We start from the raw sequence: 11,237 nt of genomic DNA, 5'->3' as shown, positions 1-11,237 counted from the left end.
CACCATGGATGGACTCGATGATGTTGCGATTTCCACTCTTAAAGGGAAGTCATTTGTAAAAATGTGTTGCAAGTTTCCTTTATTGGTCATTCTGTGTATTTGAAATTGAATTGTTATCGAAAATACTTCCTACTGGAAACAATTTGTAACGGAATGAAATTAGCTGACGCCAAACTCTGACGCATTCAGCACGCTCTCGCCCCACATTCATTTTCTCACACAGAGAAAAATCGCGAAGAGGACACTGACACAGGCAGACAAGACAGAGCAGGTTACTTTTGATATGAAACGAATCATCAGCTCTCAGATTCTGTCAATTTTATTACGAAATTCAAACAATAAAAACTGTTTTGGCGCTTGTAAATGTGACGTGACAGACTGCTGTTGTAGTAACTTAGTGCCTCAGTTCAAGCGGGACGTGAACCGAATAATATATCTAGTTAATAGTAAATAAACACGAATGGACAATAGGTACGTTGAAAGATAAACAACTTACAGAAATGTGTATGCCTCATACATAATATCTATCAATCAGTGTTTTTTCAACCGTGGAAAGACGTCAATGAGAACAATATGTCACATAATGTTACATGTAACATAAGTTACCTCAGGAATGCCGTGTAATGACCGTAGCACGTTGGTTGGCTTGAAAAATTGGCTATAGAGAGGAATATTTTGCTAAATATATGCACTATATTACATATTCATTTATAACTTTGTTTACCTATATCGTTAAAATATTATAACATTGTTATTGTAATAAAAAAATACATTATATTTATATATTATATTATATAGTTGTTATTTTTAATAAAGTATTTTTAATTTATCCAAATTAATCGATATTGAATAAAGATCGAAATCAAATCACAAGAATTGAATTGAAATCTTGAAATTTGTGTCAGCAATAAGAAAACAGTAGCTTACCAGTTATTTTACCATGTAGCAGTTGTCACTAAACTCTCAGTTGTCTAAAATTCTCTTTAGTTACCAAATGTTTTGACAATCACTTAATTATGATGCAAGTTTTTTTTTAATAAGCAGTTTATAAAAACGGATATTGGCTAAATGCTTTATTCTTGATTTATAAGCATATATTTAATGTGTTTAATAATTGTATTTTCATACTTTATTAATTTTTAATTTATAATTTCTAAATTACATTATTTATAAACCAGTTATTTACGAGTTGTCAGTGGTTCATAAGGTACATTTCATATTATTTAGACATATAGGCCTAGTAACAGTTACTCAGTGTGTTAATAAATGCTTTAATAAACAATTTAAATTTTTATTATTTAGACATTTGTGTTAAAGGTGGGGTATGTGATTTGGAAAACGACCGGCAGATTTTGAAAATACACAATTCAAATGGTCCTACCTTCTTTCCTCCAACGCTGGCCCTGACTCCACCCATTCGAAGAACATGGAGGCGCAATCATGCACGAGCGAAAACTCAGATGCGTGAGAGATTGTAATGACGATTTACTACTAATCATGGAACCGGCTTTACTGACGAGATGCGCATGCGTCACGAGCTTTGAGTATGCGCACAAAGGGGGTCACGCGCGCTGGGGGGAGGGGGGTATGGTGCGACCGTTTGATTGACGAACTTACTGTCCAATGATTCTAGGTGGTCTTGGAAATGATTGGCTGGAGTTTTTCGAGTCCTGCCCGTTCCACAGATGATTAAATTGCTTAATTTTCATTTCAGTGCTTCTAAATCAGTGGCTGTAAGTGGGTTAGGAATAGGATTTCAAGTTATTTTGAAAAAATGGACAAAAAAGAGAATCACATACCCCACCTTTAATGAAAGCTTTATTAACATAAGAGTTTTAAAGGCTCAGTTATCTTCTAAACAGTAAAAGGAAACAAACACAACACGAGTGATACAGAACATAGACGTGTTTTACTCTGTGTTGTGTTTGTTTCCTTTTCAATCTTGGTCCTTGGGACCCACTGCTCTGCACATTTTATATGTCTCCTTTATCTGACACACCCAGTTCAGTTCATAGAGCTCTTTCCTTATGAGCTGATGATCTGAGTTAGGTGTGTTAAATGAGGGAGAGTACAAACTGTGCAGAGCTGCGAGTCCCCAGGTCCAGGATTGAGAACCTAAACTTAGGAAGATAACTGAGAGCCTTTAAAACTATTTTGTAAAAGCTTTAGGAGGCTTAACTAGTCCTCACTTTAGATGAGCTCACAAAAATAGTTAACTGACCACTAGAGCCCGACCGATATGGATTTTTGGGGCCCGATACCGATATTAGGGAGTATAAAAAGCCCAATAACGATATATTGGCCGATATTATTTATGTGTATATTATATAGAGATGGGCGATATATCGTTTAGACGATAATATCCAAATTGTTGTCTGAACGATATGCAAAGTTGGGATATCGAATATTTCATAATTTGTACAATCCGACCCCCCGAACATGAAAAGATCTGAAGGAAGTTAAAGAGAAAACAAATAATGCACACTATAACCTTCTAAAATATTATATGTAGCGATTTTAATACTGTAGGGGTTTGTTTGACTGTATTTTATGGGGGTTTTTTTGTACAAAATCACGATCGTTCCAATTGCAGAAGAGTAAGCTGCTATATTTGCAATACAACTACGAAGTTCTTACCTGTGTGTTATGACGTTTCTTAGGTTGAAGCAACAATCCAAAAACGTAAAGAGTAAAGCCGATGTACGATTAATAAAATAGCTGCTAGAAAACGCAAAATATGCGGTTTGCGGAAAAATGCAGTCTGAAGTTAAAAAGTTTTTCTTAAATGTCTGTGGCGCCCTCAAGTGGCGAGCTTCGTGATTGCATCATTAGAAAATTGCGTTGTATAATGAGTCCAAAAGATGGAATACATTTTCCCAAGAGATCGGTTCGGTACGCATTACAAACCGAACCATTCCGGTGGTTGGACCATTTTTCCTGCCGACCAAAATCCGCGCTAGAGCGAACACCACAACGTTGCGCAACATCAAATGGCAAATGTAATGAAAGCGGAAAGAAACTCATTGTTTTGTGCTTCACGCACAGATTATCATTTCGGACGAATGTCAGTGCAGCGCGAGCCGATCGTGATTAAGCGACACCGTTACTACATAAGAGATCCAGTAAACAAAGCATTTGAATTCGCCACTGAAGTAATAACATCGCTGCGAGATCTAGTGAGAAGCGTAACAATTTCTCCGTTATTAACGGATCAAACAGCGCTGACGTTGGAGAACGAAACCAGGAAAAACATTGGAAACCAGGAGAAACATTGTTCCATGAATGAATAGGTTTTAAGTCCACAGATCATTCACCGTGGATTTAATGTAGTAACACTAACTTGTAACCATGGAAGTTTGGCAGGAATATTAAAATATTTTCAAGTACGTCACATATCTTTTTCCAGCACTTCAAAACTCAAATGTTATATGTTATTTTAATGTTATTTTTAATGTGATGACCAAAACATTACCCCCATTTATAAAACTAAAAGTTTCAAGATGTAGGAAAATTCACACTTATTTAAAAATAATTTTTCTTTTAATAAATAGGAAATTTCTATGGCATTTCTTTATTTTTGCTGTATCGAAAACGTACCGAACCGTGACACCACTGTATCGTATCGAACCGAACCGTGACACCACTGTATCGTATCGAACCGAACCGTGAATTTTGTGAACCATTACACCCCTATTAAAAATATAAAAGAACAATAAAGACTTTATTGAATAATATGTTATTATTTAAAAAATGTTGTTTTTATTTTTCCCCCCGCAGAGCGGAGTATGCGAGATCCCCGCAGTGACAGAGCCTTAGGAGTCTTTAAATCAATAATGTCTAATATCTTTATGTACTAGTAATACTATACAATAATCGGTCAAATGCAGCAAGTCAAAAGACCAACTGGACCTTCTTTGCCAGTTTGCACACATTTCTTTGAAGGATTGCAAAAATATCGTCTGAATATCGATATCGAGATATTGAAAAAAAATATCGAGATATTAATTTTTGTCAATATCTCCCACCCCTAATATTATAATACAGTAGCATTATTATTTATGCGTATATTATATATACTTATATATAATTTACGCCGCATCCAGTGTGAACAACATCACTGATTATAATGGGTTCAACTGTCTTTTGTCACTTTTGTCTTGTTCAAGCATCAGCAGACAAGCGGTGTCTTAAAGGTAAGTTGCTAACTAGTTAGCAGTGTGGTGGTGGCTTGAGTCTGTTGAATGGTGATTTAACGCTACGTTGTCACCAGGTGAGACACTATAAAGTAAACAAACGATGTCCCTGGCTTTTACTCTTACAACGAGCTTATCATACTCGTTTGCTACATTAGCTAGCGAGCCATGTTTCATACCTTGTCAGTGGAGTGGAAGCTAATGTGTGCCCGCATCTTACACCGTGTCTTAAGAGACCTCATTACTGAAGTGTTGGCTGGTGTCACCACAGTGACCTGGGTCGCCAGTAGCAAACAATGGAGCGTGCTCTGCTGGACAAACTACGTAGTTACACAATTTACAAGCATTTTATCGCGTTATATGTTCTGAAAAAAGTTCATATCGGTGGCATATCTGCGTCATATACGCCGATATCTGCGACAGGCTCATATCGCCCGATAATATCGGCAGACCGATATATCGGTTGGGCTCTACTGACCACTACTAAATGCTTTATAACTACCTGAATTAACCATGAATTACATTAGGAATTCATGAGAATAAAGCATTTATTAACACATATGTCTAAATAATAATATGTATAAATGTACCTTTTTAATAGTTTATTAATCATTTACTTGCACATTCTAACTGATCTTATGAACCACTGACAACTCTTAAAAAACTGGTTTGTAAATAATGTATTAGTTTAGAAATTATAAATTGATCATTAATAAAGTATGAAAATACAATTATTAAACAATAGATATGCTTATAAATCAAGAATAAAGCATTTTGCCTATAGCTGTATTTATAAACTTCTTATTAATGTATATTAATGCTGTATAAATTATGAATTAGCCTAACTATTTACTAGGGCTGGGTAAAAAATATTGATTTCTCAATATTAATCGATTCTCTTTTTCACGAACCAATATCAATTCTTAAATCTCAAGAATCGATTAGTCATCCTGTTTTTATTTGATGAATGAATGGAACATTGTAACGTGCATCCAATAAATCGCAATAATCTTTGTGCTTTGTTACTATTGATATGAAATAAAGTCTCAAATTTCAAATTACGTCCATTTTATTACTAAATTCAAAAACATAAATACCGTTTTGGCGCTGTGGCGTGAGATCCCTCTGGCGCAGCTCAAGAAAAGCAGCAGCGCGGAGCGCATGATCTTCTCTTCCGCCTTAATAATACCAGTTACAGCGCGAAATAAACATGAATGAGCATTGTGAAAAGTGCATCTAAAAGTGAGTTAAAAGATAGAGAACAACTTATCGAAATCCTTATCATGTCACATGAAAACGCTCAATCAGTGTTTCAACCGTGGAAAGACGTCAGTTAAACAACTTGTAAACAATGTCATGTAACGGTCACATTTACCTCAGAAAAAACAAGTCCTGAAACTTTCGACTAAAAATGACGTTAGAAAAAAAAAACCTTAAATTAATTAGCTGCGCACTGTGCGCAGTACTTGTTGTCCGCCTAAATGGATTATAAATAAACACAAAAAACTAGTAGGCTATTTGCAGTATATTAAATCATTTGTGACCTAATTATTTTGCACTGAAATGAATGAGTCTGACACACGAGTCTGTCGGCTCTGACAGCGTTGCATCACGTGCACCTGCGCAATATCATAGCCTATGATTTCCGAAAATAGTACTATGTTGTCAACTAGTGATATCACAAGAACTGTTGAGGAATATGCAACATAATTTAGACAATTCTTTTTGTCATATGTTATAATAATAAGTTATAACTGTCATTCAGTTAATCATTTCAGCCGCTCTGTGCATGTCCTCGCACAGAGCTCAGCTTCGCGGCTGAGAGACAAATAGACTATTAACTTAAAGCTTTTACTCTTAATAAACACAAAAGGCATGTCCACTTTAATAAAAACAAGAATATTTATTAAACAAACCAGATCAAGAGCAGAAACGAAATAAAGTGCATAACTGATACGCCAATTCCGATATGTTCATAATAGCCTACTCAAAACAGACAGGGCAACCTAACGCAGACAAGTTAGCTTACCGCTTTTAGATGATATGTCATGTTTGTCGTCGAGCTGTGGAAGGCAAACTGTTGCTTGCAAACTTTGCATTCGATCTTTTTCCCGTTATCAATTTTAACAAAATGCTGCCACACTGTCGATGTCTTTGTTGTTGACATGTTAGAAGAAGACTGACTATTAAACGCTCTCACAATTAAATAAATAATATTCAGCCTCAAACCTTCAATGGCCTACTTATCTGTCTCTCTTCTCCAGTGGGTTGGGCTAATCCAAAAAAAAGTGAAAACAAGGGGGTGTTCTGAAGACAGACTGTTACCTGTGAAAAAGGGGTGCTCTGAAAACACCCCCATTAGCAGTTAGTGCTTTCCCCCTGATGAAATGAGCGCGGCAAAACTGATTAAATGAACGCGCAAAAAATCGACCAATCAGAATTTTAGTTGAACCAGAACGTATCGACCAATTAATCGACTAATCGACTGGGACATTACAGCCCTAATGAACATTTGTACTACAATGAACATTTGTACTAATATTAACCAATGTTGTTAAATGCTCTACAACTGTTTATTGCTTTTAAAAATAACCTTATTGTCAAGTGTTATGAAAATGTTATCATTATTGCCTGTTTTTATACACAAATATTTTCATAGATTTAATATTTCTGCCCTGTTAGGTCCATGTTACAAAACAGAAATTTCTCTATTTGGGTAAACTAAATAGCTATAATGATGTGGATATATTTTTTACAATATCTGAAAAGTTCTGCATACAAAGTATAAAGCTTAGAAACCTGAGCTATGCTAACTAACATATTTACATGTGTTCTAATCTAAGCTGCTAACATTGGGGAAGAGATTTTACCAACTCTCTCACGAGATGATATCCGAGATCTCTTTCCTGGTCCTGAGCACTTCCTGCGGCGCAAAGCCATTTGGCTTATGACTCATAAGGAAGAACAGGTAATTTTTATTTAAAATACTTGTGTTTTGGATATTTTTAACCTGTTAGTGGAAATAACATTTTCAGTACTTTAGCCACACCATATGTAAGTTGGTGTGGTTAAAGATTAACTCTTACACATATAAGTGAGATGTTCTGAAAATAAAATGACTTTGTCTGATCTGATTAATGTACAGTATACATTTGTATTTTAGGGGCACACGATTCCTGTTGAAGCCCAAGGTTCATCAGCAGATGATGAACATAATGAAAGTTCAAAACGAGATGACCCCAGTACTTCAAAGTTTTTGAAGTTACCCAGCCCAGAATACGTTCTCTTCACTGATAGTGAACTACAACACGTGAGACGCGCATACTTTGAGCAGCAGCGTCTTGGAAAAGAGGGTGAAGTCACCTTATCAAAGGAACTCTTCTGCCGGCTCATCCGAAATACCATGACAAATATGATCTCAATTGCAAGAGCCTCTTCAGATGACTACAAATACCCCACTAAACATGAAGTTCTTGCTATGGCAAAGCGGTTAGTGGAATACTACCCTATGATAAAAGATAAGTCAACTGGATCTAGTCACGAGTGGGTAAGTGACTTTATTTACTTGAATATTTATAGTTAAAGCATGTTTTTCTGCTTACATTGTTTCAAAACTGTTCATTGATGCTTTTGTTCTGTTGTACAGGACACTGTTGCCAAAAAGCTCATGAAGCGACTTTCAAATATCCGAAGTCCTGTGAAGGCCAAACACCCTCCTTCCAAGAGAGCCCGTCTGGACGAAGAACCTTCTGCTGCAGTGGCAAGTGACTATGATGCTGATTCCAGTGCATCAACACTTAATCTATCACCACCTTCAAAATCAACCACCCCACGGCAAGACAATGACAGCATCGATGAAGCATGCATGTACATCAAAATTTACTAAAAAACGTATAGAATTTTTGCAATAAATAATACCATAATATTTGGTAATATATGTAAGCCTAATTCTGCCTTATTTATTTTTATGTGGCATACATTCTTGAATTGTTGATTTTGTGCATATTGTTCAGTGATAAATTCTAATTATATTATATGGCTGAATTATAGCAGATGGTCCAGACAACAGCCTTGACAGCCAGAAAACACAGGTACGACATTACAGGACTCTACGAGAAATGTACAAAGCAAAGAAGCCAAACAAAGCTGCTGTAACTCATCTATTAGACCTGGAGTTCCAATCCAGAAGAAATTTTATTGACTCAAATGCTGTGAAGGAGCAAGAGAGACCCACACAAATTTTACAGGCATACCCCTTGCTTCAAAGAACTGGACCATGTGAGTACACCGAAGCATAATTTAGACTGATGTAAAACATATCATCTACCTAATTGCAGACATACAGGTTGATGATTCTTATAACTTTCAATAATTATTTCTCTCAGACAATGGATGAACTGCGGAGAATCATTGAGCCAAACAATTGCCAATACATTTCTGAGGAGAAAGGCAGGTGGGAGACCTTCTACTCCAAGGTTCAGTTTTATGGTGTCATGAAGAAAGTCATGAAGCCTCCAAGGACATTAAATGGAGGTAAAGCTCTATTTTATTGATTGATTTTTTTTTTATAGATAATACCCACACACCTAATTTCAGTAACACTTTATAATAAATACAGTAATAAAGTACTTGCAAATCATTTGCAAACTATTAGTTAGTTAACTGCTCATTGTATTTGTATTCTATGGTTTACATGTATTTGTAAACATTTTAAGGAACACTGAATATGAACGCATTTAATGTTTAATAAAGCTTAGTTTAAAGCACTTAATTAGTTACATTTTCCATTCTCAATCTAAAGAACTATTTACACCTAATGGGCGGCAGTGGCTCCATGTAGGTTGTCTACAAACCGTTGGTTCAATCCCCGGTTCCACCTGACCAAGTGTGGAGGTGTCCATGAGCAAGACGCCTAACCCCCGCTGCTCCCGACGAGCTGGATGGTGCCTTGCATGGCTGACACCGCCGTCGGTGTATGAATGAGTGAATGTGAGACAATATGTAAAGCACTTAGGTGGCCATGGGTCTGTTGAAAGCGCTATATAAATGCATTCCATTTACCATTTCTTAATAACCAATTGAAAATTCCTTTACTACGAGCTAATTAAACAATAATAATTGTGTTAATTACAGTGACAATGAACTCACTATTTGTTTATAGCATATTAAAGGGACTATGTGTAGTTTTTTAGGTATTTTATTATCTAAAATCAATATTTTTATTCATAAATATGTCCTCAATGGTTTACAAATACCTCTGCCAATGATCTGACTTATCCTCGTAAACGAAGAATTTATTATCTTTGTATACATGTGACGGGTAGGTCCACGGAGGCTTCCATGTCGTTCCGCCATCTTGAAAAACTATAATAGTAGAGAGGGTCAAAAAGTACTAGGCCAATGCGTTTCCACAACACGTTTTCATTCAGAGCCAGTGTCACGTGACTGAAAGCAGCAGAAACGGAGGAGCAGAGCAGTGAGAGGCGCTTCACGGCCCCGGCAAGTTTAAAAGGTTGTATTGCACTGTTATTATTCATACTGTAACATTCATTTGTTCGTTGTGTCAAGTTGCAGTTTGTTTGAAATAACAAACCTGTTCACCCGAAGGAAAACTCGACGAAGTGCCATTAGAAGACATCCTGTCATAGCTTTTTGGTACATAACAGCTACCGTAGATGAAACACGCATTTGAAAAAGCGAGGCGCTGGAGAGCACAATTCGTTTGAATGCAAAATACAATTTCACCACTAGATGGGAGAAATTCCTACACAATGTCCCTTTAATATATTAACAATGTAGATACTACAATATATGAACTATGAATTTACTGTAAACTAATAGTTTACTAATGATTTGCAAGTACTTTATTACTGTTTACTTATTATAAAGTGTTAAATGTCTTAGTGCATATCAACATAGATCTCCTCTCTTGTGTTTTTTTTTTTTTACTAGTTGAACATGCCTTTGCTGTTTTTACCGCCCTGCCACTGCTCTTCCCATCTGGCTCTGCAGTACCCAAGAAAGTGTTCCCAATCAGTGAGGCTCTTTTCCATGTTCTTACGGTGAGTTTTACTTCAGTAATACTAATTTATTAGCAAGGCGGCTCCATTGACAGCTATTTAATTAACACTTTGAAGGCCCAGAAAGGCAGGAAAGACATTGTTAAAATAGTCCAAGTGACTACAGTGGTTCAACCTTAATGTTATGAAGCGCTGAGTATTTTTTTGTGCGCCAAAAATACAAAATAATGACTTTAATCTACAATTAATTCTCTTTTGTATCGGTCTCTGACGCGCGATCACGAGACATTAAACATTACTTGACCAAACAGACGCAAATGGTCTGCCACAACACATCAAAGTTTTCTGTTTTCAGTTAAAACGGTGTTGTGTAAGCGGAAGTGAATCAATCAAAACTAACTTTAGCTGGACAATAACTTTATTCTAGAGCTGCTGTAAAGCCAAAACAATCTCTGTTACTGTAATGTCCTATTATAACTGTTGCTTTTATAAAAGTTGCTTTGAAACAATCTATACTGTTAAAAGCGCTATATAAATGAAGGTGACTTGACTACTTTTTTTTTCCTTTTTTGCTGTGTTTGTAGTCTAAATTCTGTATTTATATATTTGGTTTTCTAGCTCTCAGAGGACACTGATACCTTCGTCCACCGGCGTGTGCTTTCTAGTCCTGTTTTGCTGGTTGGTGAGGAGAACTGCATGGTGGTTGTAGGTACAACTCCAGTTGTAACCTTTGAGAAAGATCTGCTCCACGAGGGGCTTCTCTACCTCCTGGCATATTACTATGCATTCCACCTGACCTATCCCAAGTGTATTACCACACTCTTGTCTGTGTTGCAAACACAAGTTCTGCTAGATGTGCTCCATGAGCAGGATGCTACCCCCTCTTATAAAAAGGCCATTCATGAATGGATGTTTGTTGAATAAATACTTCTAAAAACCTGTATGGCTGAGGCAGTGATGGAGTATTTGTTTGTTTTTTATTTTTTGATTTGTTCCCCATTATATTTGCACTTGATTTGTGCTA

General features: G+C 36.3%; 1 pseudogene; it reads left to right on the top strand.

Moving 5' to 3' along the window:
* The first annotated feature begins 4 nt into the window (after positions 1-4).
* On the top strand, positions 5-11,137 carry LOC143725466 (uncharacterized; annotated as a pseudogene).
* Positions 11,138-11,237: the final 100 nt, after the last annotated feature.

Source organism: Siphateles boraxobius, unplaced genomic scaffold (genome assembly GCF_051911475.1).
Source record: "Siphateles boraxobius isolate OS27281-9 unplaced genomic scaffold, OSU_SipBor_1 77, whole genome shotgun sequence".
Taxonomy (NCBI): Eukaryota; Metazoa; Chordata; class Actinopteri; order Cypriniformes; family Leuciscidae; genus Siphateles; species Siphateles boraxobius.
This window is presented reverse-complemented; position numbering and strand designations above follow the sequence as displayed.